The sequence below is a fragment of the Hemicordylus capensis genome, chromosome 3, assembly GCF_027244095.1.
Source record: "Hemicordylus capensis ecotype Gifberg chromosome 3, rHemCap1.1.pri, whole genome shotgun sequence".
In the NCBI taxonomy this organism is placed as follows: Eukaryota; Metazoa; Chordata; class Lepidosauria; order Squamata; family Cordylidae; genus Hemicordylus; species Hemicordylus capensis.
The window spans coordinates 324,238,915-324,266,104 of record NC_069659.1 but is presented as its reverse complement, the minus strand read 5'-3'; the positions used below and the strand labels follow the sequence as shown (position 1 = coordinate 324,266,104).

Sequence of the window (27,190 nt, the reverse complement as noted above, 5' to 3'; positions counted from 1 at the left end):
AAGTTAATCTATGTGATAACATATTATTTTGGAGGGTTTTTGCAAGCTGCATTGAGCTTATTTGACTGAGGAATGGTTCTTATGATCAGATGTAAGTGGAAGTAGCTGCCAGCCAAGACTCAGGACCTGTGCATGCTCCCCATAATGGATTGTGAGGGCACTCGAAATGTTGAGCAGAGCACCAAGAAGTAATCATGTACTAGAAGCAAACCTGGAAGACAGATGACCTTGGCAATCAGATTTTGACTGTCTGCACTGACCAACTGGGATTGCTTCTCACACACAATCTTCTTGGGTCTCTGACCGACATTTTATCCACTCACATGATCTGTTTTCGGGAGTGCACAAGTGCTCCTTCCACTTACATCTGATCATGAGTACCAGCCCTGAGAAGCAATGAATGAATGAATGAATAAAATAACACCTTATTTTAGCCAACTGCAATAGTTTTAAATGCAGGCTTTGCACAGAGTCCACTGGAAGTAATTAAATGATGGGGATCTCAAATGATGCACATTTACCTCTGAATCCAAGCTCAACCTACGTTGAAAATATATGTATTGCTGGGCTGTAGCACCTTGAGGTTGTGGTTAGAGGATTCAAGACTCAAAAATGACACTCCCCGCCCACACACACAACAGAAGATTCTTGCCTCTCCTTCTCCTTGATGTGCCACTTTAGTAAGGGCAAGGAGTCTTTATATGGGGAAGCCTTTGAACCTTCACCTGCCATCTGAAGTGCTCAACAAATTATTTTTATTATTTATTCCATTTCCACTCCATGAGGTTGTGTGTGCCTTGGATCTCAGCCCCAAGATAAAAAGGAAAGCGGTTCAAGTACGAATGCTCACCCTAAATCAAGAGTGACCCTGCTCTTCCTCAGGAATGTTGTGTTCTGGAAGAAGAGAATGGAATAGTCACGAAGAGCAGAACCTTGTGGAGGGTGGGGGAGATCCCACTTGGCACACATGGGTCAGGGAGAGGCCTGAGACGCAAGAGCTGCCCTCTTCCAGAAACTGCTTGCACCTCCTAAGGCAGGAATTCCTCATGGTCTGAAAGCTGTGTAAGGAAAGCGCAGTCCAAATGCTGCATGATGAATTCCTTGATGAAAGAAGACAAGCATTGTTCCCACATCATCGCCAGGATTTAATTAAATACAGCCTGAATGTTAGCAAGACAAAATTCCAGACAATCGTCTTTAGAATAACACTCCTCCCTGCCACACACATGGTCCTTAATTAAAAAAAAAAAAACTTGAAAAGAGAGCACATGACCAATTTTCATTGCACTGGGGCTTATAAGAGACGTAAGTTTTAGATGGTATAAAAATATGTCAGATTTTATATATACTGTATTTCCATGCCATTCCTGCTGCTAGTCTCTGGATCCTCTGCATGACCCATCCCCCCCCCGCATAGATGCATTGTTGGGTACACATAAACTCCCCTATTCTCACACCAAAAGTCCTAGCCTGGATTTTATAGGCTTTGCACCCCTCCTTCGCTCCACAGTATTGCAGACGGCTCTTCTCCACCTGCTCCACATAGACTTGTAGAGCAGGTTTCCTATTCTAGTGACGTTTCTCACCAAGCCCCATGCAGCCCTGCCTCTACCTTGCTCCGTGGGCTCTTCAGAGGCAAGGCTGCAGGGGACTTGGTGAGGAGCTCCATTCATAAACCATTTACTTGTTTAAGCATAAGAACATTGACCCCGACCCTCTAAAATATTGCAGATGAAAAGAGTCCTTCCTTCCTTCTCTTTTAAATAGATGTCTCACTTATTGTCTAAGCATTTTAAGGTTTATTTATTTTCAAATTGGAGAATGTTTAACAGAATATTTAATATATCAGTGGATATCCCTGCTAACTAAGGGTGTGTGTTTCGTTTCAGATACACAACGTTTTGTGCCCCAAACAGGCCATTTTGGCTGTTTTGTAGCCGAAACGAAACACCCAATGCTCAAAATGGAAAATTCTGTAGCCAAAACAAAACGTCCCTGTTTCGGATACAAAACATTTTGTTGTTTCAGCTGTTTTGGAACTCCATTTTGCAATCACGAAAAGTCTTTCTCCTTCAGTCTCCATTTTGAGTTTTGAATCTGTTTGGATTTCCAGCCCTTCCAGCCTGCAGATTGGCCAGGGAAAGCATGGGCTGATCTGCTGGCAATTGCCTCCTTATTCCTTTTAAGGAAATTTAAGGGTAAAATTTACCCTCATTGGCCAGTGGGGCAGTGTTCACACTGCATGGGGCAGTGTGCATTTCATTGTTGCAGGGGCGTAGCAAGGTTGGAGTGGGCCCAGAGACAAGATTTTAAAATGGGCACCCCTCACTGAAGCTCAGATGAGGATGAGGATGATGATTAATTCAATTTCTATACCGCCCTTCCAAAAATGGCTCAGGGCAGTTTACACAGCGAAATAACAAATAAATAAGATGGATGTGTGTCCCCAAAGGGCTCACAATCTAAAAGAAACACAAGACAGACACCAGCAACAGTCACTGGAGGTTTTGTGCTGGGGTGGATAGGGCCAGTTACTCTCCCCCTGCTAAATAAAGAGAATCACCATGTTAAAAGGCCTCTTTGCCAAGTTAGCAGGGGTTATGTGCCACAATAGAACATCATCCTAAATTATTTTTTAAAAGGTTTTGTAAATTGTGGGCGATGCAAGTCATTGAATGGTACTAGAGAAAGACATGCTGTTCTGGTAGCTCCAGGTCTAAACACTCACATCAATTCTGGAGGATGAATACAACTGAAGGAAGCCCAGGCAGGTGCACGGATGGGGGAGTCAGTCATGTGACTTGCCTCTGGGGGGCCCCCCAAGGCAGTGGGCCCCAAGACAACTGTCTCCCCTTGCCCTATTATAGTTACACCCCTGCATTGTTGTTGTTTCACACTGTTGTGTGTAGATCAATTGCATTTCTAGGGGGGATGTGGATGTGCATGACCTTTGGAAATCTGCTTGGTTCTTTGCAAAGCTCTGCTGTTGTTGATGTGTGATGTTGATGTTATTTGGGGTGGATTTGGGACAGAAAGGTGGTAGTGCCCCAATGGGTGCCTGTTGTCACCCAGATTCCAAAGGAACTGGGAAAAGGCCTGATTTCTTAGGATCTGTTGAAGTTTATGCGTCTGTAAGGTTCCCCCCCCCCCAGGGAATAATGGAGGTTTCAGCAGACTCATAACTCCACCTGGGGGACACCGGGGTGGCCAGGAGTGAGTGGCGGTGTAGTGCACATAGGGTGCCAACCACCCCCATGGGTTGCTAACCCATGGGGTGCTGGGTTCTGTTGTTTCCGAGGTGTTCTGAGTGTAGATTCTCTGGTAGTATGAGATTTTCAACGACAAACCATGAATCCACTCTCAATCCACTCTCATCCATGCTGCCAGAGAATTTACACTCAAAACATCTCAGAAACAACAGAACCCAGTACCCCATGAGTTAGCAGCCCATGGGGGTGGTTGGCATCCTATGTACTCTACACCAACACTCGCTCTGGGCCACCCCAGTGCCCCCCAAGTGCAGTTATGGGGCTGCTGAAACCTCCATCATTCCCTATGGGGAAGAACTTTAAAGACGTGTAAACGCCATTAAATCTTTAAAAATCAGCCCTCTGCCCAATTCCTTTGAAATAATTCTGGCAGCTTTCTTGCCCCCACTGGGCACTACCACCCACCCTACTCTGCTCTGGACCACCCCTTTCCCCCTGATGTGAAGCTATACTTTTGCTGAAACCTCCATTACTCCCTATGGGAAAAATCTTAAACTTCAAAAATTTACCAAAAATCAGCCCTTTGCACAATTCCTTTGATATTTGGGTGCTAGCTTCCACCCATTGGGCACTACCACCCCCACCCACTAGTTTTTCCCTGGGGCCATTTTTTTAAATCCAAAACATTTTGGATTCAGATTTTGCAATTGTGAACAAAGAACAAAGTTTGAGTGTTTTGGATTGGCTGATTTCGAACAAAGAACAAAATGGGGGTGTTTCAGATTTGGTCCAAAAAACAAAACAGAAAAAAACCCAAAATGCACAACCCTACTGCTAACTGAGTTTACCCCTGCTACCTGAGCTAAGAGACACCTTTTAAAAGTGGTGGTTCTCTTTATTTAGCGGGGGAAGGCAACTGGTGCTATCCAGCCCCAGCACAGCATCCCTCCACTGGATGTTGCTGGTGTCTATCATTATTATTGTTGTTGTTATTGATTTGATTTCTATACCACCCTTCCAAAAATGGCTCAGAGCAGCTTACACAGAAAAATAATAAATAAATAAGATTGATCCCTGTCCCCAAAGGACTCACAATCTAAAAGAAACACAAGACAGACACCAGCAACCGTCACTGGAGGTACTGTTCTGGGGGTGGATAGGGCCAGTTACTCTCTCCTTGCTAAATAAAGAGAATCGCCACATTAAAAGGTGCCTCTTTGCCAAGTTAGCAGAGGTTATCTTATGTTTCTTTTTAGTTTGTGAGCCTTTTAGGGACAGGGAGCCATCTTATTTATTTGCTTACTTACATATCTATGTAAACTGCTTTGGGAAACTTTTGTTGAAAAGCGTTATATAAATATTTGTCATATTCGTATCCGGATGTACTGCATAGCTGTAATGAAAAACACATTAGCAACATTGACTGTATGCAGTCATGGGATATAGACCAGAAAATGAACAATGGTTTGCTCTAGAAGACCTCCATGTACCTTCTAACTCCAAAATGTGTAGATTGCCCCAATGTTCCATCTCTTATAATTACACAGAACAAATTAAAATGAAAGAATAAAATAAAATTAAAACCACATTCAAATTAAAAAGCTTGGGTTAAAAAGAAATGAATCTTGAAAACAGAAAGGCAGCACAGGCTCGAGAGCGGGGCACGGCCAGGGTTAACCTGGCCATGCCTCCTGATGCCAGGCGTAGTGTCAGGGGACTGTGCCAGCCCTATCTCAGGATGGTTGGAGCTTCTCACCAAGCCCCTGGCACTCCTGCCTTTCTGGCTTGCACTCTGGGCTGTGAGGATCTGAGGAAGCAAGGCTTGCACAAGCTCCGCTCATGCTGACTCCCCAGCAGATCACGTGCAGGGAACTCAGTGAGAAAGAAAGCTTGTAGCAGAGTCTTCTGCAACCCTGCCTCTGCCAATCTGTGGCTGCCAGATGCTGAATGACAGCAGCAGATCAGCAGAGGCAGGACTGCGGGGGGCTTGGTGAGAACGGAGCTTCTAGCTTCAGTAGCTGGATTTCACAGGTGTCCATCTAGCAGAGCTAGACAGCCCATTCTTGCAGTGTTTCCTCCCCCACTGATGTGCAGATTAGGCATCTGTGCATGGTCGGCAAGGGATCGTACTCTTGCTGTGTCACCTCCCTTGCTGGCTGCTGCCAACCTGCAGGCCAGTGGCAAGGAAGGGGACTCAGAGAGAATGGGGTTTTTTTCTCTCTGAGTCCCTTCCCTCTCCACCCCTCTGGAGCTTAAATGCCCAGATGAGCTAGCTTGGGAGGTGGGGCAGTGAGGAGTTGGGGAGTGGTGGCAGGCAAGGTGATGGTCAGGGATGCCAGAGGGGGCAGGGCAGGATGCTGCTACTGGCTGCCACCTGGTGCAGATGCCGCCTGAGGCCATAGCTTCACCTCACCTCATTAACAAGCCACCCCTATAGGAGGGATACCTCAATATGTAGATTTCTTGCCTAAGGCATTTTAATTCCATTAGCTCTTCATCAGGGGTGATTGTGATTTTGTTCATTTTTAAAAAGTCATTTTGAGATGGTATGTTTTTGTTCTCTCCCTCAGCATCTGAATCAGATGTCCAAATGACATGTTGAGTTACATGTGCAGGGTCCCCCCACCACACACAGACACACTTTAAAGTGTAAACAACCATGGGGAAGGGAACTCAAGATCAGGAAGTTTCCCCTTGTGTCCTGGTCCCAAAGAATATGCCTCCCTCCTCCAGAGCTGCTATTAGTCCCAGGAGGGAAGTTTCTCTTGGCATCAGTGAGAGATTCTTCGGAGCTCAAATCTAACAGATTGGGTGGCCATGGAGTGAAGGTAAAGGGTTAAATTTACCTTCACTGCAGTGGTGGCGCAGTGGTAAAACTGCCGCCCTGTAACCAGAAGGTTACAAGTTTAATCCTGACCAGGGGCTCAAGGTTGACTCAGCCTTCCATCCTTCCGAGGTCGGTAAAATGAGTACCCAGAATGTTGGGGGCAATATGCTACATCATTGTAAACCGCTTAGAGAGCTCCGGCTATAGAGCGGTATATAAATGTAAGTGCTATTGCTATTGCTATTAAATATCTCTTCCTTCACACTGCAATCTCAATACTGATCCCTGCCCATGGCTGCTCTTTCAGTTAAAACAAAACAATAACAGAGGCACAACCTATACTTTTAATGCTGCACATAGTTAGGCCCAGAAGGAAGAATTAGAAAACAAGTTGTTCTAGTAAGAACTAACCAAACTACTTTCCTTTCACTGTCTCTACATGTGGACTAAATTTGGAGCAAATCGAGGTCCACAAGTTAGATCTCTTGTGCCTCAAATGTTCATGTGTCCGCCATCTTGGATCGGGGTGGATGACATCTAATGGCACAGCGGAGAAGCAACCTGCCTAGAGAGCAGGAGGCTGTTGGTTCAAATCCCCACTGGTGTATTTCCCAGAATATAGGAAACTCCTATATCAGGCAGCAGCGATATGGGAAGGTGCTGAAAGGCATAATCTCATACTGTGCTGGACAATGGTAAACCACTCCTGTATTCTACCAAGAACACCACATGGCTCTCTGGTCACCAGGAGTTGACATTGACTCGATGGCACAATCTTTTCTTTCAGAGGAGGGCTGGTCTTGTGGTAGCAAGCATGACTTGTCCCCTTAGCTAAGCAGGGTCCACCCTGGTTGCATATGAAAGGAAGGCTAGAAGTGTGAGCACATCCCCTATTCCCCTCAGGGGATGGAGCTGCTCTGGGAAGAACAGAAGGTTCCAAGTTCCCTCCCTGGCATCTCCAAGATAGGTCTGAGAGAGATTCCTTCCTGCAACCTTGGAGAAGCCACTGCCAGTCTGTGTAGACAATACTGAGCTAGATAGGCCAATGGTCTGACTTGGTATATGGCAGCTTCCTATGTCCCTATGACATTATTACAAACTGTACCATTGAGGTGTCCCTGTGTGTCACTCACTGCAGCTTTTTCAAATTTGGTTCAAATTGGTTAGACAGTCCTCAAGTTAGTGCACTTGCACCTCAAAAGTTCATTCATCCACCATTTTGGATTGGGGTGGGTGACATCATCGCAAACTACACCATTGGGGCATCCCTATGAACATATGAAACTTGAGGTATGTACATTCCATTTGTTCCTGATACTGCAGACCCAGAACTGGGTCTGTGAATTAGTCAGCAATAGAATTTCCAGTGTGTGTAAAGTACATGAGGGAGTATGTGAATCTCAGGCAATAACGATTTGCTCCAAATTTAATCCACATGTAGAGACAGTGAAAGTACATTTGTTCTTTATGTTTCTCTTCTTGGGCTCTCTACCCATTATCTCTCATAAAGTGAATAAAAATAACCATTTGCAGAATGCTTCTTGGAAGTGACCTGGAATAGGATTGATGGGCAAATTTGGAGTCAGGAAAGAATTCTCCAAAAGGTCAAATCAGCTGTTTTCTTTTCAACTTCCTCTACAGGGCAGGCTTGGCTGTTTTGCCTGAATCAACACTTTTATGATTATTTTTATTTCTATATAAGCCAGTTTTAGCACCAGGTGGTAAAGTGGCCTAGAAACTGAATAAATAATGCATTACAGTAATCTTGATCCATTTGCTCTGTAGGCATCTGCCATTATGGCACCCTGCTCTTTGTCACATGCTGGTTTAGGATTCTTTTGGTAAGTAGTGGAGGGTGGTTGTGATGTTGCCTATGTAAACAGAGCTGGGATTCAAGTGAAATCATGACTCTACTTTTCTGTGGAAATCCATATATGACTTGTTAAGTTTCTCAATTTAGGAAATGAGATTTGCTTTACCACTGAGTCAAATCCTATTTTTAAAAAGCTGCCTCACATCACTCTCCCAATTTTTCAATAGAATTTAGTAATGACCAACTGGAGATAATTCTGGGAGTGATGTAAACCCCCATCAGAACCTCAAAATCCTTGCATGATCACTGTTTGAGGAGGTAGAGAAGTTGAGCCTCCTATCCCCTTCTCCAACCTAAACCACATTCAACCTTGCATCAACCAGCTCTTTGTGTAGAAAACTTCTTTTTTGCCCCAATTTTTTACTTAATCAAGCATTTATTCAAACTGGCAGCTAGATAGCATGTGGGATAACACACTGTTGCTCTATGGGAGATGTTTCCAAGTCCATCATTGGAACATATGTTCCATACCCTAGGAACATCGGAAGCTGCCTTATACCGAGTCTGCTCCACCGAGCTCACTATTGTCTACATTGACTGGCAGCAACTCACTAAGGTTTCAGGCTAGAGTCCCTCCCAGCCTTATCTGAAGGTGCCAGGAGGGCCTCAGGCCTTCTGCATGCAAGCAGGTGCTCTTTCACTGAGCTAAGGCCCCATTTTCTAAGGGGAGTATCTTACTGGTGACAGCATTGAGCACTCACATGCAGTTTTGCATCCAAATGCAAAGAAGACCCTCCTTAGCAAAGGGGACAATTCAGACCCACTACAGCAAAACCAGATTTTCTCCCCTACCCTACACCACAAAAAGGTAGGAAAAAATCACTTATAGAAAACATAAGTGGAGATACTCATGAAACACACACTTCTGAGTTCAGAACACAAGTTTCTAGGGCTAATGTTACTTGCCTCAAGTTCAAGGTTAGTATTAGGATATCTTACCTCTGTCATCCAGCCTGCCCTCAAATCTCCTCTCTTCCACTGATCATCCATTTCCCTCCTCTCCAACTTAGCAGGTGGTGGTGGTGGTGGTGGCAGCAGCATTTTGGCAGGAAGTCACAGCCAGGAAGGAAAAGCCTCCCTTGGCCTATCACCATAGCACTGTTGTAATGAATTTAATTGCAATGAGTTTAATTAAGAACATAAATACAAACACTGTTGAGGGTTAACCAGCTATCATCAATTTACATTAGCCAGACATTGAAACAGGGAATTGGAAGAACTGTAACCTCCCTTCCCTTTTAATCTGAGGGATAGCAAATCTAATTCAGCTGGCCTTTGCCTGCTTGGCTTCTTGTACAGAAGGAATGATGTAATCTTTAGTGGATCCTACCCTAGGTATACCCCAGGGAATTATACTCACCTGTCAACAAATAGATTAATAATGTCCCCATTCCCAAGGTTGAACATTTTATTAACTTTGAGATTATCATAAGGGGCTCCATTGATCACCAATTCCTGATATTTTGGTTCCCCACTGTGGATGTTAGCAGTCAGATTTGTGCTTCATTTCAAAGGCATATTTGGCTCAGTGTAGCGTAGTAGTTGGAGTTCTGGTCTAGTGTAGTGGTTAGAGTTCAGGGAGACCTGAGTTCAACTCCCCTTTCGACCATGAAACTCATTGGGTGTCTCTGGGCTAGTCATTTATCCCTCAGCTTAACCCACCTCACAGGTTTATTGTAAGGATAAACATAACCATGTAGAATGTTCTGGGCTCCTTGGAGGAAGAGTGGGATATAAATGAAAACAAAGAAAGAAAGAAAATACAAAGGATATGATGGCCTTTTGGAAGCTGGTCAATAATGGGCATGTATAGTGATGCTGATGATATTATCCTTATTTCTGATACTCAGAATGGATTACACAGATTGTTGTCAGCCTTGGGCCAGTACTCTTCCAAAAACTTGTTAACTATTAAGTATGATAAAACTAAGATTTAAGTCTTTGGTCAAAAGTCCCCCAGGCATAAGTGGAGAATTTTGATCACATTCCATTGAAGTGTCTTCTTATCCATACCTAGACATATTATTTTGTGCATCTAGAAGTTGGCTTGCTCTTTGCAAATACCTGAAAGTAAAGGCTGATCAGCAATTAAAATGGATTTTAGAATTTTTGGCATACAAATGGTGATTACCAAACACTGCCAATTTTACATCTTTTAAAAACAAAGATAATCCAGTTTTTATTTACAGGGTCGAGATATGGAGTCTATCTGCTTCTTATGATATGGAGTTTTCCCAAAATAAATTGCTCAGAACAGTACTTGGAGTACCTAGAGGTATCCCTGTCTCTTTTTTTAGAATCAGAAACTGGTGTACTGATTGTTAAATCAAACATCACTATTAGAACATTAAGAGGCTGCTCACACAAGCAGCCAAGAGTGGGCTCAGCCAAGCCCGGATCATCTGCAGGGAAGGCGGGTTTCGGCTGTCTTCCCTGCCACCTGCCACCAAGCCCTTCTCACTGATCACGAGAAAGGGCTCTTACCCGTTGTTGTTTTTTAAGATGTCACTTCCAAATTCTAAGTTGTCCAAATGGTATCTCATAGAACAGGCATCCCCAAACTACGGCCCTCCAGATGTTGCTGAACTACAACTTCCAGCATACCCAGCCACAAAAAATTGTGTCTAGGGATGCTGGGAGTTGTAGTTCAGTAACATCTGGAGGGCCGCAGTTTGGGGATGCCTGTCATAGAACAATTATGAGATGGCAACTTAAAATAACCAACATGACTCCAAAAATTTGATCATCAAATTCAAGCTCTTGGCTTTTCTTTGGAGTATTTTCTTTTTCTGAACCACTCACCTGCGAAACAATTTTTTAAATCTAAAGTACATAAGGTATCCATCCAAACTGATCTGTATGCTAGCAACATAATTGCTCCCTGATGCTATGATAAAATATAAATTCAAATGTGAACAGTATCTAGAAACTTTTAGATCTAGTCTAACTCTCAGAAACTCCTTGATCAGCCTAAGGATGCAGCAAATGCCATTTGCTGTTTTAGAGTATTGTTTCACAAATGTTCCATACAATTTCTGCCCATGTCCCACTTTTTCCTCAGCAGCTTATTTAAAATTCCTAAACTCCCTTTTGGAGGGGAAAGTCTACTGGTATGATCTACAGATGATAGACTTCCAAACTGATTGATTGATTGATTGATTGATTGATTAAGTGCCATCAAGTCGGTGTTGACTCTTAGCGACCACATAGATAGATTCTCTCCAGGATAATCTGTCTTCAACTTGGCCTTTAAGGTCTCTCAGTGGTGCATTCATTGCTGTTGTAATTGAGTTCTGGGCCCTTATCATTCCCTGTGAGTCACACTTCTGGTCTCCTTAAGACATGGATGGAGAGGGACATGGATTGGGTCAGCCCACCAGCCTGTGTCGAAACACTTGGGGTGGTATGCTACATCTGGGACAGGGAGGCACAACCTTGGCCCTCCAGAAGATGTTGGACTAGGACTCTCATCACCCCATTGCCTACTGTGGCTGAGCATTATAGGAGCTGCAGTCCAACATCTGCAGGAGGGCCAATGTGCAGCCCTGAGCTAGAATCACTGTCTCAGGTGCCATCTCAGCAGTTCTCCATTATTCTTCCTCCCCACCAGAGGGCCCTCATAACCGCCCTCCTCAATCCCATTCAACTCTATGACAGCATGTATGTATGTATGTATGTATGTATGTATGTATATTTTCCCAACGACCCCTGGGAATCCTGCCCCTTTGAAGTGTGAGGCCTCAGGGTTTAGGAGGGAAGGGAATTGGTTCTCAGCCAGATCCTCCTCCTCCTTCTGGCTCAGGGGTCACCATGGTCTGATCTCCGGCCCTTCCAAAGCTCTCCACTCTCCCAACACACACCTCCTCATCACTGGCAACTCACTCCCTAAATAGCCCTTGGCAGATGAGGCAGCCACTACCCTGCTTTATTAGCCTTGTCTCCCCCTGAGCATGTACAGCTGCGTCTCCCTTCCCCAATCTCCCTTCTCCCTCCTGGTCCCGCCCATCACTCCCTGTTGCCTCTCTTACATCATTGAGAGGCCACTCCCTTCTTCCAGCCCGGCTGGAGCTGCCCATCCTCCCAGTTCCCTGGTTGCCCATCCCCCAGAGTGTGCCTGGCCCCAAACATTGTGTCTCAGTGTGGTGTCCTCCTTTGTGTCTCTGCCTCGGCTGGAGCCGGTAAGACCGGCGGTGCTTCCAGCAGGGCACCCACCGGACAGTATTTGTATTTATACACCACCTCAAACCATCTCTGGGCAAGTTAAAGCAAAATAAAACAAATTAAGATTAAGATAGAAATGAAAACCTTAAAACGATTTAAAACCACAGTCAAGTTTTAAAAACCTGGGTGAAGAAAAGGAGTCTTTAAGGACTTTTTAAAAGTTGTCAGAGATGGGGAGGCTCTTATTTTAGCAGGGAGTGCATTCTAGAGTCTCAGGCCAGCAACAGGGAAAGCCTGTCCCTGTGTAGCCACCAGATGAGCTCTTGGCAACTGCAGACAAATCTCTCCGGGTGATCTCAATAGGTGATGGGGCTCATTGTGAAGATGGGGCTAAGCTGTCAATTAAGAATTTAATAATCAAAAGGTAGTCTGTCTGCTTGCTCTGAGGTGTGAAAAATAGGTAAGGGCAAAGACCAAATCTTAAGGACATTTTATTTTGTATGCCTGCGAGGTGCAGTGTATTCCAGATGAAGTGTGAATGGGAGAATGCCATAGTCTGCATCATTGCAAAGATATAACTAGCAAGGATATTGATTGATAGATTGATTGTTTAGTTTTTATACCATAAAGCATCGTAAGGTGGTTTGCAAAAGTTAAAATACAATAACTTGCTAAACCTTTCAACCTGTGCACATTTTCCAAGCTTTTGGACCCACCTCCTTCTCTCTCTCCCTTCCTCCTATTAGCCAGCCAGCCAGCCAGCCTACAGGCTGCAGAGGAACTTTGTAGACTACATCTACCGACATGCAGTGTGGCTGACAGGACAGACACTGAGCATGCCTGAAGCTTTTCGAGGCATGCTGGACAATGCAGTGTGCACTGCTTGCTTGCTTGCTCGCTTGCTCACTGGTGTGGAGTTAAAGTCTGAGGGCTAAGATTCCTCACCGGCTGACTGTTTCTCACGCCGGCACACGATGGAGCCAGGTGCTGCTGCTGGAGGGGCCCTCAGACATTGTGGGGCCAGGAGATTTCATCTATCTATCTATCTATCTATCTATCTATCTATCTATCTATCTATCTATCTATCTATCTATCTATCTAATTTGTATACCGCCCCAAACTTTCATCTCTGGGCAGTTTACAATAACATAAAACCAGTTTAAAACATATACAAAAACTTAAAAACAATTTAACAATTTAAAAATAACCAGAAATTAAAACCCAAAAATATTAGGAAGCTGAGAAAGCGTGGGCAAAAAGATGGGTTTTCAGGTGTTTTTTGAAAATTATCAGAGATGGGGAGGATTGTATCTCAGCAGGGAGCGCATTCCACAATCTTGGGGCAGCTACCGAGATGGTCATCCATCAGGCTGACCAAGGCAGTCTCCACCCCATAGCCCACCCGCAAAGGGAGATATTTGTCTCCCTTTGTCTTATTAATGGTTTTCAGGAAGACCCTCAAGACTCTCCTGTTCTCTCAAGCTTTTAATTAGAATTAATTTTAATAATTTTAATTGTTTTAATAATTGTTTTATACTATTGTTTTTATTGTGCCTTGTGTATTTTAATCGGTGATTACTTTTAACTATTTTAACTTTTGTATACCGTCTACAGATGTACATATCAGGTGATATAAAAATATAATAAATAAATAAATAAATAAATGAAATTCCATGAAATATCATTTAAAACCTTAAAATCAGTTAAGCAGTAAAAACCATAAAACACACACACACACACACACACACACACACACCCACACCAACCATAAAAAAGACTTTTATTCTGTGTTTATCGGGCACCTCAGAGAATGTTTAACAAGGGATGGTCTCAGACTTCTAGATGTTGGAATTCTAATCTGTATGAGGCTACATTAACACAAATGGTTTGGTCCTATCCAGTTATTGTGCCATTTTGGCTTGAAATCTGTAAGGATGTTAACATGACATTGCAGCAATCATTGCCTGTCAAGGACATTCATGTTTTGTTGGGGTACATCCCCAGCATATGGAATCTAGCATTACATCAAGACTTGTGGATACCTCATACTTGCGGGGGCAGTTTCCAAAAAGATTATAAAATAGCACTGGAAGGACAAATTTACTCCTGCACTGCAACTTTGGATAACTCACATGTGTTCCTTGTCAGCTTTTGAAATGGTTTTTTCCCAAGGGAAAAGAAAAGAAGAGGAATTTTCAGCTATCTGGTAAAATGTTAATCAATTCTTTATGCGTTGAAATCAATAAATATATACTTAGAAAAAGGTGGTTCTCCCCTCCTCACTTTCTTTTTTCTCTAGGGAGATTGTATTTTATTGTAAATTTATGCTTCAGGGATCTTTTTCTTTTCTTTTTCTTTTCTGTTCAAATTATACTCACAAATAGAATTGCTATCCTTGATTATGTCATATGCACTGTTGTAATCTTATTGAAATAAAAAGGGGAAAAAATTAAAAGACAACAGAAGCAGGAGAGCTGAGAGGCTTGGCAACCCCTAAGACTGAACAAATAAAAAGGTCTTTAGTTGTTTTATTAAAAAGCAGCCACAGATGTCAAAGAGCAGATGTTCACCGGGAGAGCATTCCAGAGCCCAGGGGGCAAAAACAGAGAAGGCCCTATCCCATGTGCACGACAATTTAGCCTTTCTCAACTTCAGCACATAGAGCAAAGACCCTTCTGATGACCTTGTTGGGTGAGGCGAAACCCTTGGGAGCAAGTGGTCCTTCAGGTATCCTGAGTCCAAATTGTTAAGGGCTTTAAAGGTAATAACCAGCATCAGGGGTAGAGTCATCATTGAGCAAACGGGTTCAAAGAACCCAGGTCACCAAAGAAAAGGGCCTCTGGAGCCCCCATTGCGCATGATGTCATGTGCAAAGGGGATGTGGCCCAATTGCTGGAAGGCCAGCATCAGTCCTTCCCCTCTAATTTCCAGGCAGTGCTTGCTGCCTGACAGCATTTATTATCCCTTCCTCTCCCTCACTGGAGGAAGGGAAATAAATGTTGTCAGGCAGCAAATGCTGCTTGAAATGAGATAGGGAGAGCTCACTCGGGACTCTCTGTAGCCCAAGCCATGCCCTTGAGCGCATGACATCACAAGCATGGGGAATCACTGACGGGGCTGCTGGGCATACTGAATACAGGCCGCCATTCGGATGGCTCTGTCCCTGACCAGCACCTTGAATTGGATCTGGGGGGAAACTAGCAGTCAGTGCAGCTCTTTCAAAATAAGTGTAATTTGCTCTGAGGGAGCAGTTCTAGAGAGAACCCTGGCAGCTGCATTCTGCACCAACAGAAGTTATGCTCATATTGGGAAGATTCCCATTAGTCTTTCCCCCATCATTCCTCTGCAGTTTCCTAGCTAGGAAGTTCTACGCTCTTGGCATGATTCCTAGCATGCCATTTTCTTGGAGTATTTAGGTTACATTATAACTCAAATCTGTCAGATTTAATGGCGCATTTCCTAGTAACTTGTGCATGCCTTGTTTCCTTTTAGCAGAGCACAGTCAGGAATGAAAGTCATTTTATAATTTAACATATCATCTTATTTGTATTTTTCAAATGGTTCATTGTGCGATCTTCTGAGAATATCATATCCATTTTAAATGATTTTTAATTTAACATACCATCTTCCACATAGTTTCTAAATGGTTCATTGTGCTCTCTTCTTCTAACATGATATTCATTTTAAATGAATTTTACACTTAACTAATTCAGTACTATCAGGTTCAATCAATAATATTAAAGAAGTAAAGATAGAAGTTCTCATACCTGCTGATCACAATTCCATTTCATTGATTTGTGGAACACATTCAGCGACCATACAAATGGCAACTTAACACCCTTCTTCTGCATAATTCTGAAGCATGAGAAAAACAATAGGCCATAATGCTTCTGATATAAGTTATTGAGTTATGTGGGTTGCCAGTAAGAGGGTTGGCCCAAGACATGTTGCTGCCTGAGGTGAAGAACAAGATAGTGTTTCCCCCCCACCCCCGCCCTACCAGCACCAGGTTGGGCTCTCTGGCCTGTGCATCCTGCAGCACTGCTCCTTTCCTCGAATTATTTGAATAGGGAGGAGGATGTTGTAAATGAGCCAGTGGGCAAACTCCTGTGAGCACCACAATGAGAGCATTACTTCCAGTGCTGCTGCTGTTGCCACCATTGCTAATTAAGACACTGATTTAGTCCTATATAGGCATTCAGTAGAATACAGCTGAATATGCTTGTTTGCTTGCTTGCTTAAGTGCTGTCAAGTTGGTGTCAATTCTTAGTGAACACATAGATAGATTCTCTCCAGGATGATCTGTCTTCAGCTTGGCCTTTAAGATATCTCAGTGATGCATTCATTGCTGTCATAATCGAGCCCACCCACCTTGCTGCTGGTTGTCCTCTTCTTCTCTTTCCTTCAACTTTCCCCAGCGGACTTCTCCAGGGAGCTGGGTTTTCGTATAATGTGTCCGAAGTATGATAGTTTGAGCCTGGTCATTTGTGTGTTGAGTGAAAATTCTAGATTGTTCGGTTTGTTGGTTTGATGGTTTTGTTTTTCTGGCTGTCCATGGTATCCTCAGAAATCTTCTCCAGCACCAAAGTTCGAAAGTGTCAATACTTTTTCTATCTGCTTCTTCAAAGTCCAGCTTTTGCATCCATAGAGTGTCACAGGAAAAACTTTTTTCAAACGATTATAATCTTTGTAGGTATCACGGCATCTAAATATCCTTTCCAAGGCCTCCATTGCAACCCTACCAAGTGCTAGTCTGTGGCATATTTCTTGACTACTGGATCCTTTACTGTTGATGGTCAATCCTAAAAGGCAGAAGCTATCCACCACTTCAATGTCTTCATTGTCAATTTTGAGGCTGGTTATTGTACCTTTTGTCATTAGTTTAGTCTTCTTTGTATTTAATTGTAGTCCCATTTTTTCACTGTGCTCTTTGACTTTCATTACTAGAGCTTGCAAATCATCCACATTCTCAGCTATCAGAGTGGTGTCATCTGCGTAGTGCAGGTTATTGATGTTTCTTCCTCCAACTTTAAAACCACACTAATCTTCTTCCAATACAGCGTCTCTGAGTATATGTTCAGCATATACATTGAATAAATAAGGATAAAGTAGACAGCCTTTTCTTACTCCTTTGCTGATCTGGAACGAGTCAGTTTCAACATGTTTTGTCTGGACTGTGATTTCCTATCCTGTGCACAGGTTTCTCATGAGAACAACGAGATATTTCTAGGACTCCCATGTTCCTAAGGATATTGCACAACTTGACATGGTCAATGGAATTGAAGGCCTTTCTCTAGTCAATGAAGCACACATTGAGGCTAATCACACGCATTGCAAAAATTGGGCTAAGGGAGCCTCGCCCGATTTTTGCAGTCCGTGTGAACCACCGGGCTTGGCTGCAAGCCCGGTGGTTCCTGAGTGGGTAACCCAGTCAAGTAATCCGCCCCTTAAACCAGGTTTGCGGAGCGAGCGCTCCGCAAACCTGGTTTTTTGGATCATGAGTAGCTGCGGCGCGGCTCCACACCACAGCTGCTCACAAGGAGACCCCGACCGGGAGGCTTAAAAGCAGCCTCCCAGCTCGGGGGTCTCTACAGTATGCCCTGCGTGCTCACACAGGGCATACTGGAGATTCCAGGGGCAGCATGGCCCCTGATCCTCCCAGCCCCCGCCAGTTCCATCACGGAGCCGGCAGTCATGTGAGCTGCTGATCCGGCCGCCCAGGGCTACCGCCCTGCTCGTTCTCCCCACAAACCCTATGGAGGCGGGTCTCTGGGGTCGTGATACCCACCTCATTGACTTCTTTTTGGTGTTCTTTGACTTTTTCAATTATCCAGTGTGCATCAACAATAATATGTCTTGCTCCCTGGCCTTTTCTGAAACCAGCTTGAACATCCAGCATATGCCTTTTCACATAGGGCTCTAATCTATGCTGGATGATCCTGAGCATTATGTTGCTAGCATGTGAAATTAAGGATGATGTGTGACGGTTTGTGCAATCTGTTAAGTCCCCTTTCTTTGGTATGGGTATGTAGACTGACCTCTTCCAATCTGTTGGCCACTGTGTCGTTCTCCAAATTTCCTGGCATAGTTTGGTGAGTCTTGACTGATTCTTCTTCTGTTGCCTGCCATATTTCTGTAGCTATTCCATCAGTCCCTGTAGCCTTCTGACTTGGTAATGACTGGAGTGCTGATCTAGATAGATAGATAAATCTTTATTGTCATTGTCCTGTGCAGAACAATGAGATTGAAAAGAATCTACAACCACTACTACAGGACCTAACAAGAATAATCTAAACATATACCCATACGCCCCCCTCCCATCAACCCACTAAAAACCCACTAAAAAACTCTAAAAACTAAATACAAAAAACCCCTCAGAAGCTGTGTTTTGCTGCGTTCAAAGCTGAGACCGCTTTTGGGTAGAAGCTACTTCTCAAGCGGCTGGTCCTGGTCTTTATGATCCTATACCTCCTTCTCGAAGGCAGAAGCTGAAAGAGACCGTTTCCAGGGTGCGTGGGATCCTGCGCTATCTCCACAGCTTTATTATAACACCTAGTGGCATAGATTTTATCTAAGGTAGGAAGAGTACATCCAATTATTTTCTCCGCAGTCTTAACAACCTTGGACAGCAGTGTTAGTCCTCCGGAGAACTCTCAAGAAGTATAATCTCTGCTGTGCTCTCTTCACCAGATCTTTGGTGTTTGGTCCCCATGTCAGGTCATCTCTCAGCTCCATTCCCAGAAATCTAAACACCGAAACCCGTTCCACACATATCCCTTCAATAATGAGTGGCTGGAAATCCAATTTGCATTTCCTGAAATCCACAATGATCTCCTTTGTTCACTAACTTCATCTTCCCATACTAGAGGTCCTTGCAGGTAGGGAATGGGTCAAAATTCCTGCATCCTGACTGTCACTCATCCTGCTGGCTCTGCTCTTCATGCTTACGGGAGCATTCGACTAAAGAGACGAACACTGTAAATGAGACTGCACACCTTCCCATTATTGGGAGACCAATCACGGGCAGGCACACAGCCACACTTAACAAGTTCAGATGAATGCTGCAGTAAGTGTGAAAAGTGGGGTAAGGGGGTGAAGGGAGGGGAATGGGACTTCTGACCTATTTCAAACCCCATATGTTCTGCGGGCATGATCCTGAGTGTCTGAACCGGGCTTTGGTCAAGCAAGAATGCCTCAGTTTGTAAGCCCCTCCCCTTAGTGCTTCACAAAAACCCAAGGTATTTCTGTGGGCTTCCCACAAATGTACCAAGTTTCTGGTACCCTCGACCCCCTCACAGGACTTGATTATTTACTGCATGATTTGTTTGGTGAATATTCAAGACAGCATAAACGGTAAGTCATAATTAAAGATCAGAAATTCTCCCCAACACGTGCATGTTAGGGATGTGCAAACCGGTTTGAATCCAAACCGGTTTGAATTCAAATCAGTTCGGTCTGAAGGTTCAAACTCAGACCAAACAGGTCATTGCATTGGCAATGCCTGTCCAAGTTTGAACCGATCGAGTCATGGTCGGTTTAAGCCTGTTTGAGCTGGTCCAAAGGTTCTAGAGGCCATTTTAGATGTTGTCCTCCATTTTTTGTGACTTCTGTTCCTTGATTTCATTGGCTGAGCGATTGCTTCCCTGATTGGCCAGATGAGTCTGGCTCTCTGGTAGGCTCTGCACTGTGCCAGTCCTTGAGAACTGGCACCCTATTGGCCAGGGGTGAGGGCAAAACTGGGGGCTCCCAAAGGAGGGAGTTTCAAATCCTATTTAAAGCCAAGCCTCTGGCCTAGCAAAATCACTCTGGCTGCAGTTGCTGCTTGGCTTCCTTCTGGCCTGCTGTTGCTATTGCTGCTGGTGTGATGAGAGGCTGCTTGGCAGACTGCTTTGTTTTTGTTCCCAAACCCCTATTCTCTTCTTCCTGTTTCTCTCTGTCCCCCCCCCCCACTTTTCTCTCTCCTTCTTTAAACTCCACCCCCCCGGTGTGTGTCTGTTCTGCTGCTTTTATTTTACTCACTCACCCCTGAGTGAGTGAATGAGTGAGTGAGTGTCTGTCTCTCTCTCTCCCCCGCTCCTTGAGGCCAAGGGGGTCCAGGCCCTTTTGCCTGAGGCCTCTCTCTGGCCCATTTCCCTAACTCAGTCCCTACTTTCCCCCACCTTTCTTGCTTTTGGTGGCTGCTGCTTTTAAATCTATTGGCTGAGTTGAGATAGAAATAGAGAATCCTCCTCTTCAGCTCAGCAGCCACTGCCAATTGTTTTTATTTTATTCTGGGTTCTTTGTGGGGGGGTTTCTTGTTTTCTTTGGAGCAAGTGCTTTTCTGTGTTAATCCTTTTCTTGCTGTACTTAGCACACTGCCTGCTCCAGAGTACAGCACCTCCCTGTCCTGTCCTCCCCTCCCCTCCCCCCCACTTCCCCATCCCCATCCCCACAGCCTTTTCCCCCACCAGCCATTTTATTTATTTTCTCATTGTTTTTACTTTTAATTGGGGGGGGGGTGAAATAGCTGGAAAGCTTTTCCTTCTGGCCTACCCCCGCTTTGGCTGTGCCTGCCCACCTGTGCTGTGCCAGCCTGCCACTGGTCTGGAATTCCTTCTTTTTTCTCCTGACCAGTGTGTGAGACAGAAGCTCTCCAGGACAACAAGGGTGTAAATGATTTCTTTTTGTTGTCCCTTTTCCCCGCTTTTGTGTTCCTTAAATAGGGCTTCCTTTCGTGTTTGCGTGTGGGGAGGTCTATTTTCTGTATTTTTTCTTCACAGGATGTTTCTTTTTTTTCAAAGGGTTGTTTCTTATTTTTACAGTTTCCCCCATTGTGTATTTTATTCATTGCATTGTTTTTTAAAAATTGTATTGTTGTGGGTGGGTAGGCTTGTTTTAAAGGGGGGTTTCTTTAAATAGGGGTTTTTTTTTAAAAGGTTCTTGCCCAATAAGTTTTTTTAAAAGGTTCCCCCATAGGCTTTTTTTAAAAAAAGAGTCCCCCCCCCAATAGGTTTTTGTTGTTGTTGTTGTTTTAAAAAATCCCCTCCATTAAAAATCCCCCCCAATGTTTTTAAAATCCCCAGGGTCTTCAGGAAAGTCTGAGCACCATGTGGCGAGCAAAGCTTGCCGCAGGGTGGCAGGCAGAGGTGGGAGGGGTCCCCAAGCCAATGAGGGAGGCCTGAGTGGGGGGGCAGAGAAGATGCCATCCTGGGATCCCACAGGTCCCCATTGGTGAATTCTTTGGCCCAGGTGAGATGGTGGCATGAAGGCTCTCCTGTCTGGAGGAGCCTGCTGCTGCCGAGCCAGGTCCTGGACCAGTGGCAGGTCCATTAAGTGGTGCACTGCTGGGGTTAGTGCCCAGTGCAAAACCTGGTGGTGCATGGGGCTCTCCTGCCAGGGAAGCTCCTTCCATGGTGGGGGTGGAGGGCAGGGGCTTGATGGCTGGCAGTGCAGCCAGATTTTTCCTCCCTCTTGTGGCCCTTCCAATGCTCCTCTCACCACTCAGTGCCCCCCCCCCCCAATGATGCCCAGGTCGTGGCGGAGTCCAGTGCTGGGTCCTCCCAGTCTGGCTCCGAGGGGGAATGGTCTGCTGCTAAGGTGAAGTCGGGCCTTCTTCTTCTACACAGGGTAGAAGAAGAGGGGATGGGTGATGGTGGAGGGTGAGCACCAGCAGCCCCCTTCAGTCCACCATCACCCAAGAGGCCCAAGACAGTGCCCAGGGCTTCAGAGGCCACCCAGAGCAGTGATTTGGCAGCATTTTGAAGTCCCTCAAGTTGCCCCAACCGCTGCTCACTGTGTCCACTGCAGGGCATAGGTCAGTTGGGGTAAGGATGCTAAGCATCTGGGGATGACCTCTATGTGGCGACACATGCGACAGTGTCACCCAGATTTCCTTGACTGTGCTAGCAGTGCTAGTGTGCCTCGTGTGCCTGCGACTAGTGCTGACAAGGGCAGTGTGCCAGCTTCCATGAAGCAGAGCACACTGCCAGTCAAGTGGTAGATGCATTCATCGGGTAAGAAGCACCCTGGTGAAGTGAACATACGTCTTCTCATCCGCTTCATAGGGGAGATGATGGCCAATGATGACCAGCCTTTTCAGGTGGTCAAGAACTCAGGCTTCCACCAGATATGCCAGCTGCTAGTGCCCAACTACACCATCCCCTCAAGGACCACGTTCAGCCGATATGTGGTCTCCTCCCTGTACAGGTGGTTCAGGGAACTCATGCCAGCAATGCTGCATGTGACACCAGCTGGCAGCAGCGTGCATTTCACCACTGATCTGTGGAACAGTGTGAGTGGGATGCATGCTGCTTTACTGGCCCTGACTGCCCACTGGTGGGGTCCAGAGAGAAAGGGGACCTTCGGTGCTGCCTCTGGCTCCAGTGCATCCCACACCACATTTTAGCACAGGTGGGCTGTCTTGCACATGGAGACCTTGGATGTCAAGCACACCAAGGAGGAGGTGGCAGCTGTACTCGGCTGCCAAATTGAGGAGTGGATAGGCGGGTTGCTACACCTCTCCCGGGGTTTCATTGTGACAGACAAATGTCACAACAGTGGTAGATTCAGTGTTGGAGTGTGTGAACATCCTCTGCATGGCACACACACTCCACCTGACTGTCAGGGATGCCCTTGGCCTAAAGGATGCAAAGGAGTCCAGGGAAATGACCGCCCATGGTAGGTTCTGTTGCTGCCATGGCTGCGCCTACAGAGACCAGGAGGGTGATGATGATGTGCCCCCCAAGCATGTGCGACCAACACCCAGCAGCAGCAGTGCAGGTGACCCTTCAGCTCCCACCCCTTCTTCTTCCCAGTCCAGCAGCGCAGCATCCCAGGCAGTGGCGCCAATGCAACAGGCAGCTCCTCCCGCTAAATCAGCCCAGGGGTTTAAGTGGATGGGCCTTGGTGCCTTGCCTGGTTTGCAGGAGGCTCAGCCTACCAGGCCCACCAGTGCTGCACAATGAGTTGTCCAGTACTTGGAGGAGTCTGTGGAGGAAGGCCCTGAGATGGACCGCGCACAGTTCTGGGCAACGCACTGCTGACCTGGCGGTGGTTGCTGCACGCCTCCTCTCCTGCTCGCCAACCAGCGTCCAGAGCGAGCGGGTGTTTTCATGTGCTGGAGATGAGGTAACACCCTATCTGTCCTGGTTGGACCCTGGCTTGGTCAAGCAGCTGATTTTCCTCAAGTTTAACCTCCCCCTGCTGGGCTACCCCAAGCTGAAGGTTCAGCTGGGCGAGTGATTGGCTCATGGTTGACCCATGGTGCCGGTCACCTGACCGGCAGCAGCTTCTGCTCATCCCTCCCCTCCCACCTTCCTCCTTTAGCTGTGCCAAGTCACAACGTGCCCACTAGTGCTGTAACTTGGCAGCTGGATTCACATCCCCACTGGCATAACCCCATTCTGAACTAGCCCCTGGTTCCACCTGACCACAGAATTCGGGGGGGCTGTGGGCACACACACAGATACTAGGCGGTTTGTGCCAGTGTGGTACTGTGTAGATGGTGTAAATATTTTGATGTGTGTTGTGTTGCTAGTTGTTGTACATAGTTGACTTGCGGGGAGAGGGCAGCGGGACTGCCAAAATGTATATTTGTCACAGTGGCACCATAAACCGGGCAACCCAATTAGATTGATACAAAGATTACATATGGCAGGGCAGCGATACCCAGTTTCAGCTTTAAAAGGAAGCCCCACCCAGGAATTCTTGAATGTCTCTGCTCCATTTTTGTGTGCAGTAAAGTTGGGGAAGGAGGGCCCAGCCCCTTCCCTTTGGGTAAAAGCATGCCATCTTTGGCATTACTCATGAGAAGAACCATCCTGTGACATTTATTTATTTATTATTTTTTTGATTTATTTGATTTCTATACTGCCCTTCCAAAAATGGCTCAGGGCGGATTACACAGAGAAATAACAAACAAATAAGATGGATCCCTGTCCCCAAAGGGCTCACAATCTAAAAAGAAGCATAAGATAGACACCAGCAACAGTCACTGGAGGTACTGTGCTGGGGGTGGATAGAATCACCATGTTAAAAGGTGCCTCTTTGCCAAGTTAGCAGGGGTCAGGCAGAAGCATTAATAATGTGTGACGATGCCCCTTCTCCCAAGGACTGCTCTCTCATGAGAGTGAAAGGCTATGGAGACATGCATGTGGGCTGGATGGTAGATGCTGCCCATCCTGGTTGCTCAACACAAACAAGCCATGGGGACAGGTACCCCAGCAATGTTTCTCTGTCTTAGTGACTGCCACAATGCAACAGTCCAAGCAGTCCCTCTGCCACTCCGGTCATCCATTGGCACATATCCATGTTTCTTTTTGCCCAGTACTTTCCTGGAATTGCTGATAATCGGGGCTCCCCCTTCTATAATTCTCTGCTGCAGCCGATCTGCATATGGTGCAATACTAGTCCAAATCTGGGAAATTTGAATGAGAGTAAAGATCTATCCCTGGTCCCGGTGTTTGCCCACCTGGTACCACCCAGATACATGGAGTGGCCATCACTCCTTGGGAGTATGAAAGGGTTGCCAGGAGAGGAGGGGGTCATGGTGTAAAGGGTCTATTATTTAGCAGAGAAAATGGGGGTCCCACACAAGGTCTCACGAGAGGGCTAATCTCTGTCTGGCAAGCGGACACAGGGGCAGGAGTATGCTTGGGTGTTCCTGGACTGCCTTGCCAGGGTCTGCCATTGCAAAAACATCCTTAGACACAGTGGACAGGATCCTTTGCCCTCCCTTATATAATATATTCCCTCCTAGGAAGTCATCATGATCCCTTCCCAGAGTAACAGAAAAATAGTTGCCAGCAATTCTGCCTTGCCAGCAATTCTGCTTGTGCGAGACTGTTTTGGTGTGCATCTCTTACAAGGGCAGCAGTGCAACTGCTGACAGGAGAAGGGTTTAAAAGTAATTTAAAGGGGTTTAAATGCCTTTTTCCTGCCAAGGGAGAGAGTTCCAGTCCCAAAAGACATGATCGCACTCAGCAGCCCCCTTGAAGTTCCTGGCCAATGGCTGCAGACATTCTCATGCCTTGCCAACTGTCTGGCGACGTGAGCACTATGGAGCTTGCTGGGATGTGGCCTCAGCAGACCAGCAAGAGGGAGCGGCTCCCCTACCCTGAAACTGGAGGTTGCCAGGTTATGCTTGGATGAACGACAGCAATGCAATTCAATATTAGAAAGATTAACCGCAGGTTTATCTACCCGCAGTTTGCTGTTACATGTGAATGGGGCCAGTTTGTCATCTCTGATGCTATGCTTCAGATCCAGTTATGTGATTGATTTGCCAGTTAAAGGGAAGGAGGCGGAGGTGAGGGAGAGAATAACTTTCCTCAGTGACTATTGATGTCTATGTATCTTAGTGGGCTAGATGGCTATTTTGCAGAACCAGATATTATTGCCATGCAGCAGATGTATTTTGAGACATGGCTGGATTTACTGAGGCACAGGTTAAGCATGTGCCTAGGACCTCAACACTTAAACAAATAAAACAAATAGGTAGTGGGCAAAAAGTTTGCATGTATGGTGTTGGTTCAGGTCTCACCATGACCCAATATATAGGTAGGGCATGGTCATCTGAGGGCCCCAATTTGCCAGGTGAGTAGGATATCTCCATGCTTACAATTGGGCCTATTTCTAGAAGAATAGTTTTCATCCTGTCCATGATATTTCAATGCCATTTTGATAATTCTCTTGCTCTCTATTTTCTCCAGTTCCAGATGAAGTCTTTTGCTTGGGCAAAACCAAACATGGAACATATACTCCATGAAAAGTGTGTGTGTGTGTGTGTGTGTGTGTGTGTGTGTGTGTGTGTGTGTGTGTAGAGAGAGAGAGAGAGAGAGAGAGAGAGAGAGAGAGAGAGAGAGAGAGAGAGAGAGAGAGAGAGAGAATGAATGATGTCTCATCCAGGTCTCCAAGTTTGAGCCCTCAGAGAAGGGCTGAGGTCTGGTATTCAGATCACAGCTTCTCTCTCCCTCTCCTTCCACCCTACACCCCCCCCCCCAATTATGGAGGTTGTAACTGTTCAGTGTAAGGTAATTACTTGTGACAATGACATCCTATGATGTGCTCATTTAAAACAAAGTACATGTGGCAATAATTTATTATACACATGGAACAAAAGAATGGAGATTGTGTTAATGTCAGGAGTGATGCAATGCAACTTTACTCTGTTCAAGCAACAACTGAGTTTGATTAAATCTTAGGCTAGTCTGGAAATGGTAAAAGATGCAGTCTTAACTATCTTTGCATTTTGCATCCCTGGTGGACCATTACATTTTCCAAAGGTTCAGGTTTAGAATGCATAATGATTTCCATGGATTCAGTTTACCAAGACATGATTAATAACTGTGAAGTCTCAATGTGCAGGTGGCCCTCATCAATTGCTGTCTTGGCACATGCGGTCCTGTGTATCCGCAGTCAGAACATATAGACCCAACCTTGGTATCCATGGTAGACTGGTCTCATGTATCTGTGGTTTTTGTTGCACGGATTCATCCATATATGGTTGTGCTTTTCCTGCACTTGCTTGTGGGTAGTGAGAGGAGTTTTGAGGAGGACAGAAGAATAGTTTGTTATGCAATTTTTGTATGCATTTTGCTTTAAAAAAACACAATTTCAAGAGCATTTGGCAGCTTTGGATAGTCTTTGGTGTCCTCATGGAGCCACTGAGACCCTTTAGGAGTCATTGCTCTGGAGCTTTTGGAGGTCGGAGCCTTTTTGTGTGTTTCTGTCAAGCCTTTGCAAGGGTGTGGGAGCTGTTTCTTAGCCCTTGGGAGCCTTTGGGAGCCTTTTCTCAGCCATTCCTAAGCAGCTTCTTGGAGGAGCCTCTTCTAGCACTGTGTAGCCCTGTTAAGATGCTAATTATCACTGTAATCATTTTAATTTTAATTTTTATGAAATTCTATTTTTAAATTAAAAAATTAAAAAAATAAATTAATTTTAATCTGGGTCATTCATTAGATTACTGTGCTATACCACATGACTATACAGTGAGGGAAATAAGTATTTGATCCCCTGCTGATTTTGTCCATTTGCCCTCTGACACAGAAATGACCAGGCTATAATTGGAATGGTAGGTTTATTGTAGCTGTGAGAGACAGAATAACAACAAACAAACCCTCAAAAGCCCAGTGCCCAAAAGTC

At 45.4% G+C, this 27,190-nt stretch overlaps 1 long non-coding RNA gene across 1 annotated transcript; it reads right to left on the bottom strand.

Moving 5' to 3' along the window:
- Positions 1-733: 733 nt before the first annotated feature.
- On the bottom strand, positions 734-8,878 carry LOC128350149 (uncharacterized). Its single transcript, XR_008319176.1, has 2 exons — positions 8,849-8,878; positions 734-894 (listed from the first exon to the last, which is right to left on the bottom strand). It is a non-coding gene; the product is annotated as an uncharacterized LOC128350149 (long non-coding RNA).
- Between the last annotated feature and the right edge of the window lie 18,312 nt (positions 8,879-27,190).